This window comes from Siphateles boraxobius, unplaced genomic scaffold (assembly GCF_051911475.1).
Source record: "Siphateles boraxobius isolate OS27281-9 unplaced genomic scaffold, OSU_SipBor_1 130, whole genome shotgun sequence".
NCBI classification, from domain to species: Eukaryota; Metazoa; Chordata; class Actinopteri; order Cypriniformes; family Leuciscidae; genus Siphateles; species Siphateles boraxobius.
Genome location: NW_027508734.1, coordinates 3752263 through 3775864, shown reverse-complemented (window position 1 = coordinate 3775864; position 23602 = coordinate 3752263). Strand labels below are relative to the sequence as shown.

General features: G+C 44.4%; 1 protein-coding gene and 1 long non-coding RNA gene across 2 annotated transcripts in view; one reads left to right on the top strand and one right to left on the bottom strand.

Annotated features, from left to right (window-relative positions):
• Positions 1-23602, bottom strand: part of LOC143736473 (salivary C-type lectin 2-like) — a 318478-nt gene that overhangs the window by 272211 nt on the left and 22665 nt on the right.
• LOC143736733 (uncharacterized) lies at positions 6800-23390 on the top strand. Its single transcript, XR_013203568.1, has 3 exons — positions 6800-7059; positions 7381-7445; positions 22378-23390. It is a non-coding gene; the product is annotated as an uncharacterized LOC143736733 (long non-coding RNA).

Below are 23602 nucleotides of genomic sequence, written 5' to 3'. Positions count from 1 at the left end.
CTTCAAAAAACAGAAGACTAGGAAAGCCTCAGGCCCAGACGGCATCTCATCTGCTTGTTTAAAAGCCTGCGCTGACCAACTGGCCCCGGTCTTCACGCAGATCTTCAACAGATCATTGGAGCAGTGTGAAGTTCCCTGCTGCTTCAAACGCTCCACTATCATTCCTGTCCCCAAAAAACCCAAAATCACTGGACTTAATGACTACAGACCTGTCGCTCTCACGTCTGTGGTCATGAAGTCGTTTGAAAGACTGGTGCTGGCCCACCTGAAGGACATCACTGGACCCCTGCTGGATCCCTTTCAGTTTGCTTACAGAGCAAACAGGTCTGTGGATGATGCAGTCAACATGGGACTGCATTATATCCTGCAACATCTCGACAGACCAGGGACTTATGCAAGGATCCTCTTTGTGGACTTCAGTTCGGCCTTCAATACCATCATGCCTGGTCTTCTCACAGCCAAACTGACCCAGCTCTCCATACCATCCTCGATCTGTCAGTGGATCACCAGCTTCCTGACAGACCGGCAGCAGCGAGTGAGACTGGGGAAACACACATCCAAGACACTCACAATCAGCACTGGTGCTCCCCAAGGGTGCGTTCTCTCCCCACTGCTCTTCTCCCTGTACACTAATGACTGCACTTCTAAAGACCCCACTGTCAAGCTCCTGAAATTTGCAGACGACACCACTGTCATCGGTCTCATCCGAAACGGTGACGAGTCTGCTTACAGACTGGAGGTTGAACAGCTGGCTGCCTGGTGCAGTTATAACAACCTTGAGCTGAACACGCTCAAAACAGTGGAGATGATCGTGGACTTCAGGAGGAACAGCTCAGCACTCCTCCCACTCACCATCATGAACAGCACTGTGGAAGCAGTGGAGTCATTCAGGTTCCTGGGCACTATCATCTCTCAGGACCTGAAGTGGGACAATCACATTGACTCCACTGTGAAAAAGGCCCAGCAGAGACTGTACTTCCTTCGCCAGCTGAGGAAGTTCAACCTGCCACAGGATCTGCTGATTCAGTTCTACTCAGCCGTCATTGAGTCTGTCTTGTGCGCTTCCATCACTGTCTGGTTTGGTTCAGCTACCAAATCAGACATCAGGAGACTACAACGGACAGTCCGGACTGCGGAGAGGATCATTGGTGCCCCCCTGCCAAACCTCCAGGACCTGTACTCTTCCAGAGTGAGGAAGAGAGCAGGTAAAATCATCACAGACTCCACTCACCCTGGACACCACCTGTTTGAACTGTTACCGTCAAGACGGAGACTCAGATCACTGTCCACAAGAACATCTCGGCACAGGAACAGTTTCTTCCCACAGGCCATTTCCCTCCTGAACAGTTAACACTCCTCCCAAGGCATATGCCTGTAAGTGCAATACTCCCACTGTTTAGTGCAATATCCCACAACTCAGGTGATACTTATATGTAGATTTATTTATTTATAATATTCAAAACACTGTAAATAGGTTCATAATCTGTAAATCTGAAAATGTCTATTCTGACTAAACCCAACTGTGATAGTTTTATTCTCATATATTTATATTTTTATTTTTTATTCTTATAATTTGTAGTATTATGTTTAATGTTGTATTTGTATATGTCCACTGGAAGCCTCAGTACCAAAACAAATTCCTTGTGTGTACAAGCACACTTGGCAATAAAGCTCTTTCTGATTCTGATTCTGATTCTGATTAAATCAGCACACACTGGCCCTCATTTATTAAAAGCGCGTATGCCAAATTTCCAGCGTACACCTGGCGTACACCCAAAACCATGGTGACTTTGAGATTTATCAATATGGACTTTGGCATACGGCACACTTAAATCCTACTCCAGGTCAGGAGGTGGTGTACATGTACGCACGTTTTGAGTTAGTGCGGAAATGCGCAGAAAAACAATTCCTAACACCACAAAACGCACTGACAACACTGAAAAAAATTTGGAGTAGGATTTACTTGAAAAAAGCTAGGCAACTTTTTCCACTCAGAAAATGCTAGTAAATTTACAAAGATTTGCCAAGTAAAAACCTAAACATATTTATCAGTAGCTTTAATTAGAAATCTTTAAGTTAAAATTTACTTGGAATATGGAATTAAGTAAACTTTACTTAACCTACTTAATTGAAAGTAACAAAGAAAATAAGTTATTTTAACTTGGCTAGTAAAAGGTTGATTAATATCGATTTAGTTGAAATTTCCTTTGCATTACATTTCATTCAACAACTATATTGAATTATACCAGTCATTTATAGTATGTGTTTTACTTAGAGTATCTAAGTAATTTATACTTCATCATGTCAGATGATAAGCATGTTGTGAATGCAAAGACCTCAATACTTGTTAGACAATACACAATGACGGTAACATTTGATGGATCGTTTTTGTGTTTGAATGTGTCATTTTGAGCAGAAAATTTACTCGAAATGTCACAAAATGGCAAGTTACTAATCCTGACAACAAAAGCAATGATAAAACAGTGTAAATACAGCTGGAAACCAGTGAAAAATGAATCTCATTAATTATGCAAGGTCCAGTGCATGATGGGAACACCAGTATCAGAAAAGTTGAGTAATTTTTACTTAATTTTATTGATTTGATATTTACGCTTTCATTTCTACTCGCTTGAATTAAGTACTGATATGGAATTTACTTCGTTTTTTTTTTTAATTCTTGCCTGAACTAACTTTTTCTTGTAAATTACATTGTTTTTTTTTTCAGTTGTATTTACCTTACCAAAAAATAATTTTTTACAGTGTTGGATCCGGTGGTCCTCCCCCTGACTCTGGCTCCTCTTCAGTGCCGAGACGCGCCTCTTTGTGGCGATCTTTATATCTGACCACTTTTTTTTCACCTACAATAAACAAGAAAACTCATGCTTAACTTGATCACTATTGGTCTATATTAAGCAATAAAACATTCTTACCTCTGCTGGACTGCGCTTCTCAACCCCCACACTATTAACAAACTCGTAATTTGGGTCCATATTTTGTTTTTGTGGGCGCCTTTAATCCCACTCTTTAAACTCCCAAATAAAACAATTTTGTTTCTTTCCACTTCACTGGTGATGGTCTCGATCTCCACGTCGGAGAAGTTTCTCTTCTTTGCCGTCTTCCGTGTGTCCATGGCGTAAAATGAGGGCGTGGGGGAAGCGGATACTTGAATATATAGGGTGTGTTATTCTAATGACGATCGTTTTCAGACGTGGCATTTATCAAGGGCACGTATTGCGTACACCTGGATTTCAGAGGTACGCACAGCTTCATAAATCAGGCGGTGAGAGGAGTGTAAGCATAATCTTACGCCAACATATACGCCCGTTTCTACACAAGAATGATAAATGAGGGCCAGTGAGTGTGTGACATGAGTCTGAATACAAACAATGTGGGAATGTCTGTCAAATTCTGCAGAGATAGAATAATAATTTCCAAAAATACATCTGGTGGCTTTTTGGGAGGTTTAGTCTAAATATCATCTGTGAAAGGTCTGGTAAAACATAAAAACATTGTAGAAAGAGTAGAATGAATAAGAATATATGAAAGTGTAAGACTATTTAAGTATTGTATTGTGATAGGCCTATTTGGTGTGTGAAATATCTCATGCATGTCCTAAAATGTTTTTACCAAAGAACAAAGTTCAAGTTTTTCTTGAGATCATGTGAGAGCAAGCGAGGACCGGTAACCACAGAATCTCAGTTAAACTTAAACTTTCACAAGTTCTGTCGCTATAGATACATATCCTGTCTTTTGTCGGTCACTAATCTAACATATATTCTATAACCCCATAAAGTTTTTGCATTACATCATATGTAAAACACCGAAGCAGAAACAGGTTTCTGTGTAAATCATTAATATATCCCCATGTAAACTACACAGATTGGCCCTCATTTATCATTCTTGTGTAGAAACGGGCGTATATGTTGGCGTAAGATTATGCTTACACTCCTCTCACCGCCTGATTTATGAAGCTGTGCGTACCTCTGAAATCCAGGTGTACGCAATACCTGCCCTTGATAAATGCCGCGTCTGAAAATGATCGTCATTAGAATAAAACGCCCCTATATATTCAAGTCTCCGCTTCCCCCACACCCTCATTTTACGCCATGGACACACGGAAGATGGCAAAGAGGAGACACTTCTCTGGAGATCGAGACCATCACCATCATGAAAAATTATTATTAAATCAAACAACAATATTGTTGATGATAAATTCAAAGTTAATTGTATTTTTTTTTTCAAAACGCTATAAATCCATCCATTTTTTGTCTAAAAAACAACAACAAAACCAACAATAAGAGAACATTCAACATATAATCAGGGACTCATACTATAAATGAATATAAATTAAATAAGTGCAACTGCATGAAATAAATAAAAGCCAAACAAAATAAATAGTAAAATAAATTAAATAGTAAAAAAAAAAAAATATTTCCAATGTCACGTTCCAATATTTTCCACCACATAAAACAAATAATTTAAAAATAACACACAGATACAGTCCTTAAATACAACAATGTTAAAAATACATTCAAATCATTTAGTAACACATTTAGGCTAATAGTAATTCGTGCCGAACTTGAAAAAAGTAATGATAACAATATTCAGGCCTACTATTAGGCTACGTGTTGTAGCCATTAACTAACTGCATTTAGTTTCATATTTGATAAAAAATTATAATGTTATTTTTTCCCCATCTATGTTGATTATGAAAAGTGAACATAGGCTAAGATAGGATGCGCAATATATCGGGAGACATGCTCAGACATGATTTTGGCCACTTAATTAATTTTTGTTTTGTAGAAAGCCTTTCTTTAAAGTGAATTACGTTTTGTATAAATTGTATCTTAATTTCAATATTTTTTTCATCAACCAATTGCCTGGATTTAATAAATAAGAAGCAAATACCAGAGAATATAATCATGAGTCATGACATGGCGTCGCGAGCGCGGTCCCTTGCATTGCACGTGAACTGGAGCGCATCTCATCACAAATTAACCGAAACTCAGTATATGCCGAACCAGACATGAGAAATATATCTATAAAGAAAGCTTGAAATGTCTTTAAACGAAACAATTATAAAAGAAGAGAAATAGGCTACTCTCTCTACAGGCGCGTTCACTATGGAGATGGTGATCATCAATTTCATCTTTGCAGACACAACACTAGTTTATTAGAAATAAAATACAAATGTATTTTTAAAAATGGCGTTTATAGCGTTTTGGAAAAGAGCTCCTCATATCTTTTAGTTTGTCAGTGCGTTTTGTGGTGTTAGGAATTGTTTTTCTGCGCATTTCCGCACTAACTCAAAACGTGCGTACATGTACACCACCTCCTGACCTGGCGTAGGATTTGAGCGTGCCGTATGCCAACGTCCATATTGATAAATATCAAAGTCACCGTGGTTTTGGGTGTACGCCAGGTGTACGCTGGAAATTTGGTGTTCGGACTTTTGATAAATTGAAGGCCAGTATGTGTATGAAAACTGGATTGGTCTGATAGCTCAGATTGACAGGCGTTTTTCATCGAGCCGCAGATCTGAGCTCTGGAAACTCAACCGACCAGGATTTTATTATTTAATGTAAGGATTTTTCTGGTTTATTGTGGTTTATCAATATATGCATAAACTTCACAAGATCTGATGTTTTGTCCTGATTGTACCGAGAACAGCGCCACCTGCTGCTGGCGCGTACAAATTACAGCAGAGATTAATAAACCTGTATGTTTTATCAGCTGGAAATATCCCCAAACTAAACATAATTTCTTACATATGTAAATAATATTATTTTTGTTAAAAAATCAACACCAACACTCACAAAACACCACCACCAACACATTATGGGTCATTCCTGGGATTCGGTAATATTTTTTAGTATGTAATAACCTTTTTAATTGATGGTTCACAAAAAAATGGAATGTTAAAAGTTTTTTTTTTTTTTTTTTTTTTACTTTGGTGTTTCAATTATAGGCTAATGAATAAAAATAGTATAAAACATATTTGATCATAAAATATTGTGTTATTTCTATCGTACAATATTTTGTCACTTTGAAAAAAAATATTTTGAAAATATTTAACAAAATATGCACAGTGTCTATAAATGTAAGTTATTGTAATTGTAAGTATTTACTTGTGTTACATTCTTGTGAAGTTATTTTATAAAATCCAGACTCTAATTATGTCCCTCTGTCTGAACTCAACCCCATCATGCCTACAGTAATTTAGACTCCACCCATATGTGACATCATTTAGCAGAAATGACATCATTCAGGTGTCTTTAACAGGTGGTACAGAATATGGAAAGTCTTTAATCTGGACTGAAAGACTGAAGGAACTTATTCTGGACTGAAGGACTCTGGAGTATTTTTGTATTATTTTATGACAATAACAATCATTGTTGTTAATGTTTTTGTATTTTTGTTTTGTTTTTTGGTGATATTTCTACGAGCATTTAATTAAAAAAAAAAAAAAAGAACAGAAAACCAAACAGAATATGGTAAGTAGTATCAAACCTTTTATTCATATTTTTTTATAAGTTTTTTGAGTTTTATATTAGTTTATTTACTAATTTATTTAATAATTTACTATATTCATCAAGGGAAATAACGCGAGCGAAATGTGAATTTATTGTCCATCATTTTGCGAGCAATTGATCATAAAGAAGAATGTCACGTCGTAACATTGGAAATATTTCCGTTTTAAACCGCTAAGGTAGTGGATCAAACCAGTTGATGTCACACAATCAACAAGTGCGCGAGAGTTATGTCGCAGACAAAAGTCTCAAATCCCAGGCAGTTGATCACTTCAGAGAGTGAAAGGAAAAAACTGACCGAGAGATATTACCGAATCCCAGGAATATTTCTTAAAACGGTCAAAGATACGCTACACTCCCCAAATCCAACCAAGCAGAGCACTGGGTTAAAGCTCTTACATGCAAAGTGAAATTTACAAACGACTGAATGGATAGTAAAGCCTTTTCACTGATCACGTGGCTTTCTGAGTTTCGTTTCTTATTCTTCGTCTTTCTGAGTTTCGCTGCTTATTCCTCGGTGTCATTACATGTAAGTAGTTCTTGTTTTCAGTAGAACACTCAAATCACTTGTTTGGAAAGGTTTGGGACTCTTTGATATGTACTATTTTGATGAAAATCCTATCATATGGTTCCAGATGGCATAACTTTCCTTTACGTTTCAAATCATGTTAAGCATAAACAATAGAAAATTATATACATTTTATGATATCGCTTTTTGTTTTGTTTACAGTCATGATTCTAATCTTTTTTATCTACATTTTGAAAGATAATTAAAAAATGATTAGTTATATATATTTATTATTCCTGTTATATGGGAGTTTTAAGTTTAAGCATGTCATTCTCCATACAGGCCGTGTGAGAAGGAAGTGAAAGATAGATCTTGGTGTGGCCGTCCAACGACATAAGGAAATAAAAGTGAGTACTTTGCACTTCACACCATTTACAGACAGTAAAACAGTCACTGTGTAAAGTGTTCACAGGCTCTGTTCTAGTGCTCAGATGTCAGGGATATTATTTTACTTCATGCTGGAATAATAGTTAACTAGAAAAACATCCCACTGACCTCAGATCAGGCCCTGCATATGTAGTGTAAAACGAACTAGATTTACTCTGTTTAAAGAGTTACAGTGGTGCTCAGAATGAATGGCACCCCTGGTAAATATGAGCAAAAATGCCTGTACAAAATAAATCTGCATTGTTGATCCTTTTGATATTTCATTCAAAAAAATTGCAAAAATCGAACCTTTCATTGAAGTACAAGAATTGAAAGTGGGGGGTAAATCACATTATGAAATAAAGCTTTTCTCCAAAACACGCTGGCCATAATCATTATATCCACTATATCATTATGTGCAAAAGCACATACAATAACACTTCATTTCAACATTTACTCTCCTGAGCAGTCCTTGAGTTCACATAAATAACAAAAACGTCTCGGTTACGTATGTAACCCTAGTTCCCTGATAGGGAACGAGACGCTGCGTCAAACGCTGCGGGAACGCCCCTGCGTTGTGCGTCATGAAGCACGTATGGAATCAGCCCAATGGAGAGATGAAACGTCATAGGCGGGTGACGTCATCGACCAGGAAACTATAAAGCACCCCAAAAACACAAGCGCATTAGCTTCTGATAGGCTTGAAGGAAGCGCTAACGGGAGTGCCGGGAGTATGGCGGAGCGACGCAGCGTCTCGTTCCCTATCAGGGAACTAGGGTTACATACGTAACCGAGACGTTCCCTTTCAAGGGAACTTCGAGCTGCGTCAAACGCTGCGGGAACGCGAATACCCACGTCGCCATAGGACCAAATGACCGTCATGTGAGACTAGCGCACAGAGGACGAGAGCACCTGTGCCCCAGGGGTAGAGCTTAAGTCTAGGTCATAGAACTTAATAAAAGTATGCGGTGAAGACCATCCAGCCGCATCACAAACATCACTCAGGGAAACCCCCGACAAAAGAGCTTTAGAAGCAGCCATACTCCTGGTAGAGTGAGCTCGGACAACCAAAGGTGAAGGCTGGCCAGCCGACTCATAAGCAAGTGAGATAGCCTCAACCACCCACTTGCTCATTCTCTGTTTAGACGCCGGACACCCTTTCCTGGGTGGCCCGAAACATACAAAAAGTTGTTCTGATTTCCTCCACAGGGCAGCTCTGTGGACATAAGCGTCTAATGCCCTAACAGGGCAGAGTGAATTAAGTTTCTCCTGGTCCGATGACATAAATGGAGGAGGACAGAAAGCCTGCAGAACCGTAGGTCTAACAATATTAGTAGGAACCTTAGGAACGTAACCTGGTCTAGGATGCAGAAAAGCTTTAACCATGCCAGGTGCAAATTCCAGGCACGAGGGTGAAACCGACAGAGCCTGCAAATCTCCGATTCTTTTTAGTGAAGAGATAGCAAGCAAAAAGATAGTCTTAAAAGTGAGAAACTTCTCGGGAACTTCTTCGATAGGTTCAAAAGGAGCTAGGGAAAGACCTTCTAATACAATGGCCAGATCCCAAGTCGGCACCCTCGTACGAACTGCTGGCCTCAGCCTCAAAGTGCCACGGAGGAAACGAGTTATAAGCGGGTGTCTCCCAAGAGAAACTCCACTGAAAGGGACGTGGTAAGCAGCTAGTGCCGCCACATACACCTTTAGTGTGGAGGGGGATAACCCTGTGGAGAAGCGCTCCTGCAGGAATTCCAGCACTGCACCCACTGGGCAGTTAACTGGGTCCTGCAGGTGTTCTCCACACCAAGAAGTGAAAAGTTTCCACTTCAAGGCATAAAGCTTCCTCGTGGATGGAGCTCTGGAGTTAAGAATGGTCTCAACAACCTCGGTTGAGAGACCGGAGTCTATGAGCTGGGCCCCCTCAGAGGCCAAGCCCACAGTTTCCACAATTCTGGGCGGGGGTGAAGTATCGTGCCCCCCGCCTGGGAGAGTAGATCCCTCCTGACCGGGAGCTCCAAAGGAGAACCGTCCAGGAGAGAAATCAGGTCCGCAAACCATACTCGGGCCGGCCAGAACGGGGCTACTAGTAGTAGACTGACCCCGTCCCGGCGGACCCTCTCCAGAACTCCTGGTAACAGAGCAATCGGGGGAAAGGCGTACAGACGTGACCTCGGCCACGGCTGCACCATAGCATCCAACCCCAGGGGGGCTGGAAGAGTGATGGAGAACCACCGATGACAATGAGTGGTCTCCTTGGAAGCGAATAGGTCCACCTCGGCGCGACCGAAACTCAACCAAAGGAGCTCCACCACCTCGGGGTGGAGTCTCCATTCCCCTGGCCTCGGCCCCTGCCTCGACAGGGAGTCTGCTACCACATTCAAATACCCAGGGAGATACATTGCTCTCAGAGATAGTAGCTTCCCTTGGGACCACAGGAGGATCTGACGGGCCAACTTGTAAAGCCGGCGAGACCGCAGGCCCCCCTGATGATTTATATAAGAGACCACCGACGTGTTGTCTGATTGAACTAACACATGATGGCCTCTCAGGTCTGTTAGGAAGTGTTTCAGAGCCTGAAACACAGCCAACATCTCTAGACAATTTATGTGCCACGAAAGATGATGATCCTGCCACAGACCTTGGGCTGGGCGACCACTCATGACCGCCCCCCACCCTGTGAGGGAAGCATCCGTCGTTAGCGTTATGCGACGACAAAGAGCCCCCAGCACAGGACCTTTGGATAGGAACCAAGTTTCTCTCCACATGACCAGAGCACGAAGGCAGCGCCGCGTGACTTTGAACGTGCGGAGCGGATTTCCCCTCGGGGAGAATCCCTTGGTCCTGAGCCACCACTGTAGCGGTCTCATGTACAACAGGCCGCAAGGTATAACGTTGGACGCTGCTGCCATCAGACCCAACAGTCTCTGAAACTGCTTGACAGTGAGTAGCTGGCCTAGCTTCACTTGTTTCACAGCTGAGAGAATCGAAGCGATGCGGGTCGGAGAGAGTCGCGCCCGCATCGATACCGAATCCCAAACGACACCCAGAAAAGTGGTCTTCTGGGAAGGAGATAATACACTTTTCTTTGCGTTCAGCCTCAACCCCAACTTTCTGATATGAGCGAGGACGACATCTCGATGCCGAACCGCCATCTGCTCGGTCTGAGCTAAAATCAACCAATCGTCGATGTAATTGAGAATACGAATGCCCTGAAGCCTCAGAGGCACTAGTGCTGCATCCATGCATTTCGTGAAAGTGCGGGGAGATAAAGCTAGGCCAAACGGAAGAACCCTGTACTGGTACGCCTCGCCCCCGAAGGCGAACCTCAGGAACTTCCTGTGTTGTGGAAGGATGGACACATGGAAGTATGCGTCCTTCAGATCTATCGTGACAAACCAGTCCTCGGACCTGATTTGAGACACGATCTGCTTGATAGTGAGCATCTTGAATTTTAGCTTCCCTACCGAGCGATTCAATATGCGCAGGTCTAAAATTGGACGCAACCCCCCATCCTTCTTTGGAACGATGAAATATCGGCTGTAATAACCTGACTCCAAACTGGGAGGAGGAACCCGTTCTATAGCCTCTTTTTGAAGGAGCGTTTTCACCTCTTGTTCCAATACCAGAGCCTGCTCGGGGCCCACCACTGTGTGCAGAACCCCTCTGAATTTTGGTGGACGACACCTGAACTGGATAGCATAACCCTTTTCTACTGTCTGCAGGACCCAATGAGATATTTTTGGAAGGCTTTTCCACTCTGCCAGAAATTCTACTAAGGGTACCAGCCTCTCGAGACTGGCCTCTGGTGTAACTTGAGCAGCAGACGCAGCGCCCTGTAACGGCGCACCGGCAGGGAACAACTGGTCTGACCGCTCTGAGACCCTCCTCAGAGGGAGCGAGCGTCCCTCGGGAAAGCGCTCGCTGGGATCGTCTGTGCCCCGGCATAAAGGCGGGGTTGGCAGAACGAGCCCCTGAGGGCACCGAGGAGGAATGGGCACCGTAAAAAGAGGTGAACACCTTTCCGCCTCGGTGGGGACCACCCTCAGCATCCTGAACGGCTTGGCGTCAGGACTTCTTCTTAGCCGAAGCCTTCTTAGCCAATATAACTGTCCTCAGATCAGTTCTACTGGGAGAAGGCTTCGGCTGAGAGTGTCGCGGCTGAGCCCACTGTCCAGCAGGGGGAGCACGAGACGCGACACTCTGCCTCTGCTGCGCTCTATGTGATGAGCTCGAAGACGGCCGGGGCTGCTCCCGCCCAGCAGCCCCAGGGACATGAACTTTAAGGGGAAGAAACTTTTTAAAAGCTGCAGTTTGTTTCTTTTCTTCTTGGAATTTATCGATAACTGAATTCACAGCATCACCAAACAACCCCATGGGAGAAAGAGGAGCATCTAAAAGAAAAGCTTTTTCTCTCTCTTTAATATTAGTCTGATTTAACCACAAATGTCTTTCTGCGGCCACCAGAGCTGCCATAGAACGACCCATTAATTTGGCCGATTCTCTGGTGGCACGCAGGGATAAATCAGCAGCCTGACGCAGTTCGCGAACTACGTCAGTACTGACCTCCTCACTCTCACTCATGTCCCTTAGCAGATCAGCCTGGTATGCCTGCAAGATTGACATAGTATGCAGACATGACGCAGCCTGACCTGCTGCCGAATATGCTTTACCCACCAAAGCCGAAGTGTTTCTTAAAGGCTTGGTGGGTAATGCCGGTGCCTTAAAAGATGATGCTGCTTCGGGGGAGAGATGGCTCGCAAGCGTCTCTTCCACACGAGGCAACGCACCATAACCATGAGCCTTGGCTCCCATAATATTAGCGTATGTTGAAGTCTGGGGACTAAACACTCTATATGACACCGGTTTTCTCCATGATTTCGACACCTCGGTGTGGAGATCATGGAAAAACGGCAGGCACCGGCGTGGAGGCTGCACACGTGACGGCAAAAATCTCTCATCCAACTTTGATTTAGAAACAGACTCCTGTCTAGTCACTGGCCATTCAATATTAAGTTTTTCAACAGCTCTTGTTAACACCTCCATAAGCTCATCACTCTCAGGAGTGTGGGGTGGCGAATCCTCCACATCTCCCTCAACACTAACAACATCAAGTTCCTCAGAACTGGATAGCATTGGTGCCTCAGCCCGAGCGGAAGAAACCGCAGCGCGTGCTTCCGAACCCGGGACTGAGGCACTGGATCTCACAGGTGAAGGGAGAGATAAGGCAGAGCCCGTCTCAAACCCCGCTGTGAGATCCATCTGCGATCCCCACGATAAGCGCCGCCGCTCTGCCTCGGCAGAAGCGGGACCCGAACCGCGGGGAGCGCGCACCGAACCGCTCTCCTCAAAGAGCGACCGGCGGGAGCGGAGCGTCCTTAACGGCAAACGCTCGCAATGCTCACAGTCTGCTCCCTCGAGAGCAAACTGGGCATGCTGAACTCCCAAACAAACAACACAAAGATCATGTGTATCCCCGCTCGTTAAATAACGCGAGCAGGGAGGAACACACTTTCTAAACTGCTGTTCGTCCGCCATAATCTCTCAATATATATATATATAGGGATAAATTGTTTGTGTGGTGCAGGGTATGTAAGACAGACAATATCACACAGGGACAGATTCACATGTAGCGCGACTGAAAGCACAGAAGCTAATGCGCTTGTGTTTTTGGGGTGCTTTATAGTTTCCTGGTCGATGACGTCACCCGCCTATGACGTTTCATCTCTCCATTGGGCTGATTCCATACGTGCTTCATGACGCACAACGCAGGGGCGTTCCCGCAGCGTTTGACGCAGCTCGAAGTTCCCTTGAAAGGGAAATAACTTATTTTGTGTAGAAAATTTGACTTCGATTTTGCAGTAAACTATTGACCTCCAGCCACAGCCTTAGATAAAATCAACTGAAGATAAAAGAAGACATTAAATCTCTCAAGATCTCATCATGTTAGTATTTAATGTTCTGTTGGGATGTACAGGGTTTCTGTTGAGTTTTGTGGGTCACCATTGTGTCGAAGAATTTTGCTTTATTTAAAGGCAGTGACTGTGTAGTTGCTGATGCATTGATGATCTTTTTGTTAAGCACTTCATCTTCTGCATGTGTGCTGTTGTTAACTAACAATTATCTGCAAAAGGATTGCGTTAAATTGATGTTTAGTTGACTCATTTAAATTAATTTTATTTTAAGATACATTCTTTTTTTAGTGGACTCAAATGAAAAAAGATCAAAGAATAAATATGAAATTGCAATTGACCAATTTAAGATAATCGGTTCCCTTTCAGTCGACAACGTCGGACGTAGTCAACGTTGACTGAATGGGGATCACGCCAGGGAGCCTATCATCTTCGAGTACTATTGAACGAGCCAATGTAATTGGCATCACACATTGGTGATTCGCATCACACACTCCGACCCCGCGACACGGGTATAAATACGGAAGTGGATGCACGCACTAGTTGCCTTTCGCTTCGGAGCCGATCGTTTGATGTTTCTGAGAGTGCTGTTGTTTACAACGAGCGAGTGTGTCGGTGTTCTTCAGGAAGACTTTCTCAGTGCTGGTGTTCTACAAGCGTGAGTGCAGCGGTGATCGCGAGCTTTGAGCTCTCAACTGCTGTTTTAACAGCAACAAATTTCTAAATGTTTGTGTGTGTTGATGGTTGGTTAGAGGGAGGAAAAGTGACTGCTTCACTGTTTCAGTTCTCTGTTCAGTGTTGCCGCGGTCATTCCCCCTATTTTCTGAAAGAGCATCACGGGTGCGTTTGCATCTTTTTCAAAATGTCATTCCACCTGTGCGTTTCTGGATGCGATCGTTCCCTTTCCCTCTCTGACGGTCACAATTGTTGCATCACATGTTTGAGCTGTATGTTTATATGTATATAAATATGTTGCATGTGTGCTTATATGTTCGGCATGCTGGGGCAGCTTTTGTGGACGGCTCATGTTCTCATTGCGGGAATATGACTGTTGCGGTGTTGAGAATGAGACTCGCCTTCGTCCGCGAAGCGCAAGTCCCCATTACCATGCCCCACCCCCGGGTGCCGTGTGGGATGGGTGATTGGAGGATAGTGATGGATGTCTCGCCCGGTAACCATTCCCTGTGGGCTCCTCACTCCTCCATCACACCGCAGCCGATGGGATTCCTGTTGAGCTTGCTGGTCCCTCTGTAATGGAACTATCAGCTGTTTCAATGGGGGTTCCCCCAGAGGGTAAGATGTCGATAGCAGCATCGGAGGGTGAGCTGGCCTCTGGAGATGACGACTCGGCTGTGTTATCTCCCTCTGGGAGTGTAACATTGCCCGAGCCAGATCCAGAAATGTCAGCTATGCTGAAACGGGCCGCCGAGGCTGCCGGGCTCGAGTGGAAACTCCACTGTGTCCCGTTCAGTCTCGGTTGGAGGATTAGTATCTCGGGGCGGACCGTGCTGGTTCTCAGCTCGCCGCCCCAGTGCTTTTCTTTTCCGAAATGCATGGAGAGCTTATCAGGTGGTGAACGGCATCTTTCTCTGCCAGAAACTGCCTGAATAGCTTTTCCCTCTCACTACCCTTGATGGAAGAACGGTGAAGGGTTGCGAGGTGTCCCTCCATTGAGGCGGTCTATCATGACACAGGTGCACCTGTGTCTGGCGGCCGCTGCCTTTTGGGGGGATCCTCGTCCCCCCCTAAGGCCTTTGAATTCTCGCCCGTTCCGACGGGCAGAGTTTACAAAGCCTCTGGGCAAGCCGCTTCCTTTTGCGTGCCATGGTGCTGCTACTGGTCTGTCAGGCCAGAGTACCCATGGCATGCACAAGGGTAGGCCAGATCGTGCACCCATAGGTAAGCACTGCACCGCTCCCGACCTCGCCCTCCGGGGCACGAGTGTCGTGGCGTGTGCGATCGGTCTGGCGATGTCCACCTTAGTGGTCCGGTAGCGTCATTGTTGGCTCAGCCTGGTTGAAATGGCGGATGTGGACAAGGTTCGGTTCATTGTCTCCCCAATTTCCCAGGGTGGGCTAGTCGGCGACGCGGCGGAGAACTGCATCCAACAGTTCTCTGCCGTTCAAGCGCAGACGGAGGTCATTTGGCACATCATGCCCCGGCGGCCAGCTGCTGCCTCCACCCGCCGCCGGTGGCAGCTCCTCTGCCTGCTCGTCACCGAGGGCGTTCCCCGGCCACCGCTCCTGCTGGGGCTCTGCAGCAGCCTCCACCCAGGCCTCAGCATGGAGCCGCAGTAGAGACGCCCAGCCCACTCCAGGCGCTGCCAAGCCAGGTGGCAAGCAACAGCAAAAGCATTCCGGAGCGGGCCGCCCAGGGATGGATGAGATGCTCTTGGAGTTTGGAGTTGGCACGATCACTCCCTCCCCCCGGGTGAGGGCCGGGTGGAGTCTTTGTTTGTGTGTGTGTGTCTGTTCCGCCACTGGCTCCCAAAAAAAAAAAAAAACGGAGCAAGCGGTACCCACACATCAAAGAGAGAGCAAATTCATCTGTTCCTGGGTCCCAAGAGGGCCAGTCTGGCGGGTGTGACACTGTATAGCCTTACACCCCTCAGCTCCCCCTTGGTCGCCAGCAGGTAGCTTGGTGCGTTAGAGGACCCGGTCATCCGTCTTCTCACGCGCCCCCTGCTGCTAGTGAAGACAGGTCAGTATTGCACAGAACACTAACACCACTCTCTCTACTTTGCTGCCCCACCTCAGGCTCGGCTATCCTGCTCAAGTCAGTGATAATCATCACATTAATGTGAGCAGTGCTCCTGACTTGTGCGTGCTTATCTTATCCTGCATGGCAAAGGATTTGGTATAGCCGCTCCTCCAGCCAGTATAAAGGCCAGTTGTAAACTCGTTCTTCATGCTACTAGGTGGTGGGTCGTGACGATGTTGGCCCAAGATTGGTCTGCAGCTCCGAACTGAAAGACATGTGCTTCAGATCTCTACCTTCCGCGCCACAGGCCATCCTGTGTGTTGCGTGTGAGGGTTTAAGTATCAGTACAGCGTCCTTCCCTTTGAGTGTTCCAGAGCCCGTTGGGTCTTCAGGTCAGCTGGGAGAGAGTAATCTCGCCCACGGGTTGAGTATCTCTTTTTCAGTTTTGGAGATGGACTCGGTCCAACACGTCTCTCCAATGAGAGTGTGTTCAGCTGGTGTTGAAGTGAGAAAGGGTCCCACTGAAAGAACTTTCAGAGGCTCCTGGGGCATATGGTAGATGCAGCCATTGGCTTCCTCCATATGATGACCGCTTCAGCGCTAGCTTCACGATCGGGTCCCGAGGTGACCATGGCAGAGCAGCTCACCCTGTGTGACTATAGTTCATCCCAGTCTGCTGCCAAACCCTCTTCAACTGAGGGGCCATGTACAAAGGGCGTGTTTTAATGGGGGCCTGGGCGACCCTCGACAACACAGGCATTCGTGTCTGGAGTTGTTAGACATTGCGACCATTGCGCAAGCTTCCCTTGCATGTCACAACTCACCCGTCACCTCCTCCTTGGAGTCAGAAGGTTCTGAGGACGCTTTGATCCACTCTTCCCGCTTTACTCAATCGTGCCGCCAACGAGCCTCACGACAGTTATAGCCAGGGCAAGTGGAGACTCCATCCCCTGGGTCCAGCTGGGTCATGACCATTCCGGGGCTGCTCAGTTGCCTCTCCGGTTTCATCTTCCTGCCAGTGTTTCTGTCCGAGCGGACTACCCTTGGACAGACACTGGCTCTCAGCTGCCCCGGGGGCCCGCAGAAATGCGCTTCCCCAGTGAGCCTCATAAAAGCGACTGCGACTCATGGTCGCCTTGCGCCTGCTCAAGTCAGTGAATTTCATCACACTTCATATTGAGCAGAAATGCTCCTGAAACTCAGTGAAGTTCATCGCACTCAGGTGTTAAGCAGCAATGCTCCTGTAGCTCAGTGAATTCATCACACTCAGGCGTTGAGCAGTAGTGCTCCTGAAGCTCAGTGAATCCTTTTCGCACTCAGTGTTGAGCAGAAATGCTCCTGTTGCTCAGTGAAGTTCTTCGCACTCAAGTGTTGAGCAGAAATGCTCCTGTAGCTCAGTGAACTTATAGTAGTAGTAGTAGTAGTAAAAACTTTAGACCACGGAGGGAAATTTGTGTTGGGCCATCACCCATGCTGCCGTCAGTATACAGTTAACATACAACAAATTTACAAACCAGACAATATTAATAATAAAAATGGCATAAATTACAGCTCCGTACCGCCCTCATTTAACATCTTTACAGACACTGGGATAAATGAGTTTTTGAATCTGTTCAATCTGCAGCGAGGAACTCTAAACCTCCTCCCAGAAGGCAGCAACTCGTACTCTGTGTACAGGATATGCGACGGATCACACACAATCTTTTTAGCTTGCGTTAAAGTAGCCTGTTCATAGAGGGTCTGCAATGATGTCTGTTCTTTTACTCCAATAATTTTCCAAGCAGTGTGGATCATCCGTACCAGTTTAGTTCTACGTGCTACGGACAGATTACCAAACCAGACTACAATACTATATCTAATTAAACTCTCGAAGACTGCCTGATAAAAAATTATCATAAACCTCTGATCCACACCATAAAGTCTTAGACGCCGTAAAAAGTGCAACCGTTGTTGTAATCTACTGCAAAGACTATCTACATGGATATTCCATGTCAATAAATTATCAAACAAGACCCCAAGATATTTATGTGAAGGGACCTGTATGATGGTTTCATTGTGGATAATCACAGGCCTGTGATCACCAACTCCTCTAGGGTCGAACACCATTTCATTCGTCTTATTGACATTCAGAGCTAGGTGGTTATCCTTGCACCAATTCACAAACTGTTCAATCTCTGACAGATATTCAGACAAGTCCTCTGTCTTTTTCAATAACCCTAAAATTGCAGTATCATCTGAGAACTTAATGATGTGGTTATTAGAATAACGCCTTCTGCAATCATCTGTATACAAAGTGAACAAAACCGGTGAGCTAACACAGCCCTGAGGGGCTCCTGTGCTTAACGTTCTGAATTCAGATAGTGTCCCATTAACACTAACCTGCTGCCTACGATTGGTCAAAAAAGAATAATACCATTTTATAATAAGTGGATTGACTTTAAAATCATTCAGCCTTGCAATTAAAAGATGTGGTTGCAACATATTAAAAGCTGAACTAAAATCTACAAATAAAAGACGTGCATACGAGCCTGGATCATCTAAATGCCTATTTATAAAATGTGTTATAGCTATAACAGCATCGTCTGTACTTCTATTGCTCCTATAAGCAAACTGAAGTTGGTCTGATAGACCACTCACGTCTGTTTTAACAAAATTAATCATAATTTTCTCCAAACACTTCATTATTATTGAAGTAAGTGCTACAGGACGATAATCATTATTCTCCTTACAGCTAGCCTTTTTTGGGACAGGGGTAATAGTGGAGCTCTTCCACATAGAGGGAACTGTATTCGTGTCCATAGATTTCTGATAAATAGGGCACCAGGCTTCGGCCAACTCTCTACTACAAGATTTTAGTAACCGCCCAGAGATGCCGTCCGGCCCAGAAGCCTTATTAGGACAGACCTGTGAAAACAGTCTCTCCACCATTTTCTGGTCAATAATTATTTTAGGATTATCCAATATAGACAAGGCATCCAGTGCATTTGCCTGCTCCTGTGAGAAGTCTCTTACATCAAATCTACAATAAAAGTCATTCAACTCATTTGCCTTTGCCCCCTCATCTATCACATTGATAGATCTTTTGGCTGGAGCCATGTTTGTCATATGTTTCATAGAATCCCATAATTTTTTGGTATTCATAGTCGAACAATGGGCCTCAAATTTCTCCCTCTCCTTTCTCCTAGCATTCCTTAGTTTATAATTCAGTTCCTTCTGTACATCTTTCATAGCTGCAAGGTCTCCTCTCCTAAAAGCCATTTTTTTCTGTACTATGCACTCCTTAATTTCCTTAGAGATATAGGATTTATTATTCAGATATATAGTTATTATTTTTTGGTCTAACACATTATCTTTGCAGAAAAGTATATAATCTGTCATAGTCTCTACGGCCTCCTCTAGATCCAAACTTTGAAAGACGTTCCAGTCAGTGCAAGAGAAGCATCCTTTTAACGTTTCAATTCCATCATCATTCCACACATATACAGTTTTAGTTCGTGGTTTACTGCTCTTAAGCATGGACTTATATGTCGGAATTAAATGGACAGCATTATGATCAGAGGAGCCTAATGGCGATTTAACCTTAGCTATATAGGCATTCTTAACATTCCCATAACATTTGTCCAAGATGTTTTTGCCTCTCGTATTACAGTCCACATATTGATGGAATCCAGGCAACACAGCATCAAGTTTACAATGATTAAAATCCCCTAAAATGAAACAAGGTGCTTCAGGGGTACGACTTAATTGTCTATGAATACAGTCTGCTGTAAGTTTAGCTGCATTTGCAGCATTCCCACTAGGTGGAATATAAACGATACATATTAAAATGTTTCCGAATTCGCGTGGAAGATAAAAAGGCCTAAGGCTTACACATACCAGTTCGATGTCGGAGTTACAGAGCCGCTCCCTCACGGAGAATTGCGAGCACCACTTTTGGTTAACGTAAACACAAATACCGCCCCCTTTGCTCTTGCCTGAGTTGTCATTCCTATCAGAGCGTACCCGTAGCCCGGGTCGCAACAGAGCAGCGCCACCGGAAATCACACTCAAGTGCTGAGCAGAAATGCTCCTGAAGCTCAGTGATCTTCATATGTTGTGTTGAGCAGTGCTCCTGTCGTTTTGCACCCGTCGTTTTGCGTCTTCTCTTCAGAGGAGATCCTGAAAGCTTTCGATCATTTCAGTGCTCCCTTTCCTGCAAGATGGGTTGGAGTAGGCTGTTTTCCTTCACCCTCAAAATGATGTTGCCTCGGTGTTTAGACAACTCTCATCGTGATGCAGAAGTATGGAGAAGCACGTCCTGATCGTCAGGTTCCTGAGGAGCAAGGTAATGTAAGTCCTTGCGTACCTCTTTATCCTCTTGGGCCTTATCTCTGGTGCAACTGCACTGCAGAGACCGCCCCTGAGCCACTGCAGGCAGTGAGTTAAAAATTCTGTTATATCAGTTCTCCTGCTCGCATGGTCTCTACTAGAGGGTAGGGACTTGCTCGCTTTCGGTCAACGTATTGTGCCTGGAGTTCGGGGCGGCTAACTCTCACAAGCTGAGACCCAGGCTTGGATTGTGCCCAAGGTTCCTACCTCTCCCGTATTAGGAGCAGGTGGTGAGCCTGCAAGCGCTGCCCCGGAGGAGGCAGATCCAGCCCTGGCTTTCTCTGTCCGTTCGCTTATAGCGATTAGACGTGTACAGAACGCAAGCCATAGACCTCAGACCAGCTCTTATCTGTTAGGAATTCAGCAGAGAGGGAAGGCTGTTTCCAAGCAAAGTTGGCCACTTAGTGCTTACTTTCATTTCGGTAAAAATAAAGCCAGTTTCATCGTGAGCCTGGTTCAAGTGTCGGCTTGCTGCGCCATTCCCCTCATATGGACTGGATACGTGCACCTTTCTACTCCAGTTGAGTTCCCTTAAATTTGAACCCTGTTGAGTTCCTCCACACCCCTCAGACGTCGGACGTGCGGAACGTCTGGTGTTAGGCCTACCACTTGTAAGTAGTGTGGAACCTGTGTTAGGCTGGGTACATATGTTGTGGTCCCTACGGCGACCCCATATATGTATTCTTCCACGATACAGCGAGCCCGTGTCTTCCCTCAGCAGAGTCTCTCTGCCGTCACTGTCCGGTGAGTCTCCCCCCTGTCTTAGGCTGGAGCCACCCCAGTGACATTCCATATGTCGTACTGCCGGTCATCCGCCCAGTTCATATGTGTATTCTCCACATTACCTCCCTTCGGGTAGGATGTGGCTTCCGCAGCGTCCCTTTTCTTCCAGTGTACGGGAACGCTTTCCCAGTGGTCCTGTAGGAACAGCAGTGACTTCCCTGGCCTAAGCCCTGTCCTTCCCCACTTTAAAAATTGCAGGGGCATCAGGAGACTTTTGTCTAGGCACTGGAAGGTGGCAGCTTTAGTGACGTTTTCAAAGGTTATCCCCATTCTGTCGAAGTCGACTACGTCCGATGTTATCGACTGAAAGGGGACGTCCTGATTGCGTATCCAACCCACCGTTCCCTGAAGGAGGGAACGGAGGACGTAGTCCCCTTGCCACTACCGCTGGACCAAAGCTGACTCCGGGTTACGCTCGGCTCCTCAGCGAAAAAGCAACTAGTGCGTGCATCCACTTCCATATTTATACCAGCGCCGCGGGGGCGGAGTGTGATGCGAATCACGCACGCAATTACATTGGCTCGTTCAATAGTACTCGAAGATTATAGGCTCCCTGGCGTGATCCCCATTCAGTCGACGTCAACTACGTCCTCCGTTCCCTCCTTCAGGGAACGGTGGGTTGCATACGCAACCAGGACGTTTTCTCAAATGAAATAGGTTTACAAAGGTTTTAATTCATACTGTTAAGATTATTACAGTATAGAACTGTAAATTCACAGCTGCTCTTGTTTTGCTGCTTTTACAGGTGCGCTGTATTTTTACAGTTTAATTGTAGTTGATGATTTATAGTGATCTTGTAAATTTACAGGCTTACTGGCAACCAAAATTGCCAGTAACTTGCTGTAAATTGTACAGTCATTTTTTTACAGTATGTGTCATTATCTTCTAGTCATTGATTAGCATACTGTCTTGATAATCTATAAATTGTGTTCAGGGGGCGGGGTTTATGTAAATTGTAGGGTTAGTGGTGTCACTAACCCGGCAGGAATGTCGTGTAGTCTCTACCAGCTGTTTGCTGTAGTCCTTAAAATGCAATTTCTTTAAAAGCAAATATCTCCCTTTGCTTTGAACTTTGAGAGTTGTAACTTTGCAGATATTGTTTATGCTCAAACAGCAACATTTCACACTAGCTAAAGTTAGGAAAGTGTCATTCCAGGTGAAAAATCTACAGGAGACCACCAACGAGATGGAGAAAAAGAATGGCTACTTCACCAATGAGCTGCTTCAAAATATGGAGAAAAAAAGTCAAGAGGAGATGAAGAAAAATAAGGACAATTTGCCTCCAGAAGGAAAGCGAGAAAAAGCAAAGAAAATTGTTTATACAAATTTTTGGTTGCAAGTTGCAGGAGCAACAACAGGGATGCTGATTGGTGTTTTACTTGGAGTAGTTGTTGCATTATCTGTAGTTATAGCTTTATTAAAACCATTTTGCTCAGCATGTAGAAGAGGAGCAGCAGTGGAAACAGGAGCAGGTGATGCAGTTAAAGCTGTCGCTGCAGGTCTTGTCGGAATTGCAGCTCTTGTAGGAGCCGTTGCAGGAGCTTTAGTGTTAGGAGGTACAGGTGTTGTCGGAGCTGCAGCTCTTGTAGGAGTCGTTGGAGGAGTCACTGGATGGAAAGCTGCAGAAGAAGCTGATTCAGTGTATGACGCAATGACCAAAGCTGCAAAGCTTAACTGCGAGAATGCAACAGTTGTGGTTGAGAAGATAAGAGAACTAGTTGCTCTTGCTTTTAATAATAAACTTGAGGGAGAAAAAAAAGATAATTGAATATTTTTTTTTTTATTCAGATATATTCAATAATGACAATTTCCAGTATTATTTACTTTTGTCCTCATTAAAAGCTTGGAAAATGATAAAATAATTCAGATTCATTTAGACACATTTAGACCTTAGACTAGGGTTGTTAATTATTAAATTGTGTTGCAGTCACACATTAACTTCCCTGTACATTTATCATGCATAAATATTGGCTGTTTTTTTTTAAATCATTAGTGCTAAACTTGGCCTGCTTTTTATCTTATCTTTCTCAATCTATCAGAGACAAATGGCAATAATACAGTTGATAACATGGTATTATTATGTCTATATACAGTATGTATGATTAAGCATGTTTTATTATTGCAAAGTACATAATAAATGAGAATAAAAATAACATTCTTTTAAAATGACACTTTGCAGTCTGTGACATATATGCTTTGATATTTCATATAGGTTATATGGAAATCCTTATATCAACATAAATTAACATGAGATCAGGTTTTGAAAGAATGACTTTCAGTGCAACAAATGAGATCAGTTTGAAGTTTTGTACTAAGAGCTTTGAAAATGTACACCTTGGGAAAACGGTACCAAAGTGAATAAAAAACAAACGGAGGTTACA